This window comes from Brassica oleracea, chromosome C1 (assembly GCF_000695525.1).
Source record: "Brassica oleracea var. oleracea cultivar TO1000 chromosome C1, BOL, whole genome shotgun sequence".
Taxonomy (NCBI): domain Eukaryota; kingdom Viridiplantae; phylum Streptophyta; class Magnoliopsida; order Brassicales; family Brassicaceae; genus Brassica; species Brassica oleracea.
In genome coordinates, this window is record NC_027748.1 from 28,875,970 (window position 1) to 28,882,939 (window position 6,970).

Sequence of the window (6,970 nt, forward strand, 5' to 3'; positions counted from 1 at the left end):
TGACGGACGCCGAGACGCCGGTTTGACGAATTGGAGAGGCAGAGCATTTTCTAGAAGTTGGTTAAATCTAAGAGGAATCAATGAGTTTTGTGGAGATGCAGATTGGGTTCATCAAAGATGAGAGTCATATATATAGGGTTTATATAGGGGCTACAAATCAGGAACATTTATGATCAAGCGATTTAAGATGTGGACATGAAGAGTTCACCAGTGAAAAAATAGATTACGAACAGACACATGGCGCAACTCTGTAACTCAGACTTGTTTGAGACAGTGATGAAAAGAACTCAAACTCATGTTAAACGACAACAGTTTACAATATGGGAAAACTATAATTGTTGCAAACTTGAACTTTTTTCCTTATAACGTGATGAATCTCATTTAAAAATGAAACTCATAACGCACTTGTAGGCCCGACCCTCAGAGGAAGCCGAAGAAACAAAAGCTTCCGACCTTCATAAATATATATTAGGTTATAAATGTTGGTGTTTATATCTCAATAACCCGGGTTCGAACTATAGACTTGACATTTTTTCACACTTTTTAAAAGTGGAGCCCACAAAACGCTGACGTGCGCGCTGAGGAGTGAGCAAAAACTCATCTATTATAATATAGATTACTGAAAATTTTCTTTATGATGTAAACATAACAAACAACTAGACTTTAACCCGCACAACCGCGCATGTGTTTTTATTTTATTTTTATATACGTAAAAGTATTTTCTACATCGTTAATGGTAAATATTCTTAACATTAACCATATTTTCAAACGTTTATGTTTTTGTGAACAAAATAATGTTATAGTCAACATGTATGGTATTCTCTTTCTTTTACTTCTTCTAACATTTTTGAAGATAATTTAATAATTTTTAAAGTCATATATTTGTTTGATATTACTCCACAAAGCTTTGTAGTATATATTTTAAATTATTTTTCACAAACAAAGATGTATATCACAAAATAAAGTTTCACATTATATTCATAAATTTAGATTGAAGAGTAAATTATGCAGTTATAACAAAAACTAAAATTAAAATTTTAATAAAATGTTATGATATAAATTTCAATTATTCATACTAAAACAGTATAGGATTGGGTCATAAATCTTTCTAATTCTAAAATTTTAGCACACCCTAAAATAAATAAAATAAAATTAAAAAATTTGGAATTATAATTTCTATTAACAAAAAATTTTCCGAGCCGTTATTGTTTATTCCTAGAGTTTGACATGTGACCGTCTAAATATTTGTTTTCACTTTTAAAAAATTTTGTGCTAATTGATATAATAATATTCATAAATTAAAATGTATTAACTAATTGTTAGTATAACATTTTAAAACATAGCAATTTTATTTATTACTTTGAATAATTATATTTTTGGTATTTTAACCACTTATTATATCACATTGTTTCATAAATTATTGGTATAATGTTTTCTCATATATATAATTTATGAAAAAATTATACCAATAATTTATGAATAGATTATTTTATATTTTATTTATATATTATATAAATTGATTATGATATGTGATTTTTAATTTATTATTTATTACTAATAAATATCGGAAAACATTTAATACGTTAATACAAAATATATTAGGAAATCTATGGGAAAATCTATTTTGGTTAAGATTAGACTAATGAAATCTATAATTTAAATTAAGAAAAGACAAACATACTTAAATATAGGTTCAATAAATATCTCAATGGTATGTCATTGTAAATAAGTGGTAAAACTTAAAGGGTAATCTAATTTTGTACTCCCCTATTAATAGATTAGATATAAAACTGAAATAAACGCCCACTTTACGCATGAAAAAGTAAAAATAAATAAAAATTTAGTTTCTTTTCTTAAAATTTAAGTATTGTAATCTTAAGTGAATATACAATTATTAAGGTTTAACAACAATTTCATGATTTAAACAAAAAAAAAAACATATAAACCTATGTTAAACTTCTAAACAGTGCAATACATTTTAAAAATTCTAGAGTCTTCAATGAATTTTATTATATATACACTTAGGTTAGCTAGCTTTACAAAAAAAATTGTTTTTATAAAAAATATCAGATTTAGTAAAATAATACTAAAAATGTATTAACATATTGTTTTAGTATAATCAAAACTAGCAAATTATGAGCAAGTATTGCATTATGGACAAAAAGAATTCTTGATCAATGATAAAATCATATATAGTTTGCTAAATTTTCACATTTGAAAGTCTCAGATATCCATCACAAACACAACCTTAATCCTTTTCCCTACTCTCACTCGAATACAAATGACAAACTGATAAACTTTCACAAAGCGAAATTAGAGGCGAAGCCAAATGCAAGTTTCTAAAATGATCCGTTAACAGTCACAATGAACTTGAACAAAGAACCCAGACATAGCGAACATAACCAATCTTCTATTCTTGATCTCCTTAACCTTCTATTTTGCAAAAGTCTTTGGGTCGTATGGCAAGTCTAATTGGTCAAAGCTGATACTTGGGTATAGCAAATCCTCCTCTTCTCCCAACAGTTCATTTCATACTATATAAATTCAACCAACTTCCATCAAGATTATTCGAGTGGTTTGTTCCGAACATGAAGTTTTTAAGAAAAAAGTTTGGTGAATATACACAAGTTTTAGGATCTGAACTTGTGATGTATGAATTAAAAAATAAACAAAAGAAGATAATATTTTTACATTTACATACTCAAATTTAAGTTCATTTAAAATATAGCTGAAAACTCGGGTGTAGCCCGGAAAAATCCCTAGTTCTTTTTAATAATTCTTAATAACTCAACTGTAAATTCAAAATATTAAATCTTAAAATAATCCAATAGTAAAATGATAGGTACTTATCAAAATATAAATATTTGTATATAATTACATTAAAATGATACAATATATAGCATTCTATACATAATCTACATAAATGTTATTTTTTACAAAAAAATATGTATGCTGGAATGAAATATTTTTTCTAACTTGAACTTCATACATGCGAATTATGCTCTAATTCTTTAAATTTGGCATGTAGATTCTGCTCTAATCCATTGAAATAGAAAAATTTTGGTATATTTTTGGGTTATTTTGTCTTTATATATTATATAAAAAATATCATTGCCATTAGAAAATATGGTCATTCAACTAATTACAATTTTTATAGTTATATGCAGTCTGGTTATTTTTATAATCACTTAATATAAACTAATTTATATCCAAGATAAGAAGATTCAACATGAATAATTTGTTGCAAACAAACAATGAATAGTGTTCGTTTTTTTGGTCGAATGAATAGTGAATAGTGTTAGCTGGTGTTATTGGATTGTGGATTTAAAATTACTTCTTTAGATTTTAAAATCTAGTGTTATTCAAGTATTGATTTTAAATTTTTATTTTTAAATCTAGTGTTATTGGTTATTGTATTCAAAATATTTCTATTAAGTGATTATAAAATCTTGTGTTATTAGTTACTGTATTCAAAATCTTTCCAATGAATGAATTTTAATTCCTTTTCTATTCACTCAAATATTTAAATACAACATTTCAAATCTAGTGTTATTCATGTTTGATAGATTTGTATAATTCATTTGACTTGAAATAGTTTGAATGGATTGGAATCTACTTTTACGTGCAAAACCTTTCAATCAAAATCTTCCATTTTAACTTCAGATTTATAAAACCAGAACTCATCAAACAAAAACCTCTAACGTCAAACTAGCTAATAAACTTGTTCGAAACCAAAGCTGACTAATGGACAAAGAAAAAAAAATATAATAGAAGGAACATCATCCATAATAATCCTAATAAAATTTATTTGTTTTTTCATCGAAAAGATAGAGAGAGCAAATATAAAAACTAATTGTTCTTTCATCAAGCCTATCTTCCAATAGAAAATAGATTTCATTCTTGGACCCAACCCAGATTTTCTTTGTATCAAATTCATCAAGTTAAAATTTTCCAAACATAAACTCCTCTTTTGATAATTATATGTGCTTTTTAATTTTTAATTTGTTGATTTTTTTGATGAAATTAACTTGTTGATTCACATGGAATAACATCATTTTCTTTTTACTGTCATAATAATTATATACAATACTATTTTCATTGTCTATTAGTAATCTTATGATAAAATAGTTTGTGTTTAAAATTATTTGGGTTTCAGTTTATATTTGTATAAAAAATAATTTAAAATCTCAAATTAAATTTCAAATTAGAATCCTCTCAGATGGAGTTCAATTCTATTATAGAAATCAAATGATATCATATTGATTTTATAAATAAAATGATAAGGATTTTAAAACATCTATCAAAAATTGTAAATCTTATCTATTTTACTGTGAAAGTTTTTTTTTCCTGTTTATTTTTGTCGACTTGTTTGTTTGTAATATACCCCCTGTTCGAAACTACGCTAGGCGTTAGTCGGGCGGCAACCCTGGGCCTAGCGAGTTACCACAAAATTGGGGATAAGCAGGAATTAATCGGGGTTTAGTTTTTGTACTTATATTATATTTATACCGTATATATACTAATATGTGCGCGATTGAACATACGATTCGATGTATCCTAGTGGCCGAGACCCTTGTACTGATTCCAATCAACCCGACTTTAACTGCCGGCCGTGTACTTTATTTATTTTCGATTATTAATCAAGTTGTACAAAAGTCCCACATCGGCCAGTGAGGAGAAAAGAAGTGAAATTGTAATCTATATATAGACCCCTTCGTGCATGAGACTTAGTAAAGTATATATGGGCTTCTTAGTAAGCCCTAAAAATATATTCATAGTTTAACGTTTTTTATATGGGACGATTAATCGTTTAATTACGCCGATTAATCGGTATATGGACCGATTAGTTGGTTTATTGGGCCGATTAACAGGTCAGCGATTTTTTGGTCTGAATAGGGTAAAATCGTGGCTGTTATGAACCGATCAGCGATTAGGCGGCTAGGCGGCTGCGTTTTCGAACAGGGAATATACCAGATTACCAGCCTTGTTCTACATTCCTTTGTTATAGTAGGTAGCACGTTTACAAATTATATATTCATTATTTAAACAAATTGGTCAATATGTCCGAGTGGTTAAGGAGACAGACTTGAAATCTGTTGGGCTTCGCCCGCGAAGGTTTGAACCCTGCTGTTGAAGTTGTTTTTTGTTTTCTTTCAGTTTTAGGCTCAAAATGGAACGACTTGCTAAGTAATTATAAAAATGATTCTTCATATGACATAAACATCATCACCTAAGAAGATTAACCTAAACTTCACTAAGAAAGTGTAAAAATTTTAAGAAGTGGTTTTAAAAATGTGGTTCGCTAAAAACAAAATAGTCACTCTCTCTTCTTTTCTCCAACTTCTTTATAAAAAAAACTTAGCTCATACGATTCCAACTCCGGTAGCCGGTGGCTCACGCTGCTGGTTAGTGACTTTTGTTGTGAAACTAGAGAATGAAATCTATGTTTCTATCTTATTCATAAACTTAAGGAGCCCTTTATATATAGGAAATTACACCGTCATAGAATAATGGAAAGACTAAAGAAAGGAAATACAAATATGGAATGAGTACAAATCATAATCTAATAAGGAAAATGCAAGATGCCGATTCTTTTTCTCTCTCTCTCTCTCTCCTCACGGCCGAGTCTCTCTCTATAGCATTGGGCCGATTATGAACCGGACCGGTTATGGACATCCACAATATGATTTATAACACTCCCCCTTGGATGCCATAACCATACATGAATTGTAATACGCTTTAGATGTTGCCTCATTAAAACCTTACTAGGAAAACCCAGTGGGACAAAACTATGGTGAAGGAAAAAGAGTACAACACATATTACTCCCCCTGTTCTGAACAACTCGCGGCTGGCCTTATGAACAGCCAAGATCTCCGAATGGTTTGAAGATGTGGCCGCGATCGTCTGCTTCATGGAACGCCATGATATGGCCGTTCCACCATGTGTGAAAACATAGCATGTCTGTGATCGAGCATTGTGGGGATCCGAAAAATAACCTGCATCAGCAAAATCAACTAAACCTTCTTTGTTTTGGTTAGTATAAGATAAACCCAAGTCTTTCGTTCCTTGCAGGTAACGAAGAACATGTTTAATCCCGTTCCAGTGCCTTTGGGTCGGGCAAGAGCTAAATCTAGACATTAGATTCACGGCAAAACATATATCAGGCCGTGTGTGACTTGCCAAATACATTAAAGCTCCTATGGCACTGAGATATGACACTTCGGGACCAAGGACATATTCATCGTCCATCTTAGGACGGAACGGATCAGTGTTCAGGCCGAGGGACCTCACGACCATGGGGCTAGATAATGGGTGAGACTCGGCCATGTTGAATCTCTTGGTTATCTTTTCTGTATATGCCATTTGATTCACAAGGATTCCATCTTTAATGTACTCAAGTTGTAATCCCAAACAGAATTTCGTTTTTCCTAGATCTTTCATTTCGAATTCTTTCTTAAGATATTCAACTGTTTAAGAAATCTCTCCAGAGGTTCCTAAGATATTTAAATCATCAACATACACTGCTATAATCACAAAGCTCTGACCGAATTTCTTTCTAAAGATACAAGGGCTGATCGGATCATTCTTGTATCCTTTTCTCTCTAGGTACTCACTTAACCTATTGTACCACATTCGGCCTGATTGGTTCAATCTATAAAGTGACTTATTCAACTTTATACAGTGTTGTTCTCGAGTACTCGATTTGTTTTTCAACTCTATACCCTTTGGTACTTTCATATAAATCTCATTATCCAGTGGCACATATAAGTATGCAGTTACAAAATCCATTAACCGCAAGTCTAATTTCTCTCTTATAGGCAGACTTATCAGAAATCTAAAAGTAGTAGCATCCACCACAGGGGAGTATGTCTCCTCATAATCGATTCCTGGTCTCTGTGAGAATCCTTGTGCAACAAGCCGTGCATTATATCTCATGACCTTGCCGTGTTCATTTCTTTTCCTCACAAA

General features: G+C 30.4%; 1 non-coding gene across 1 annotated transcript; it reads left to right on the forward strand.

Moving 5' to 3' along the window:
* The first annotated feature begins 5,054 nt into the window (after positions 1 to 5,054).
* Positions 5,055 to 5,136, forward strand: TRNAS-UGA. Its single transcript has one exon. It is a non-coding gene; the product is annotated as a tRNA-Ser (tRNA).
* Positions 5,137 to 6,970: the final 1,834 nt, after the last annotated feature.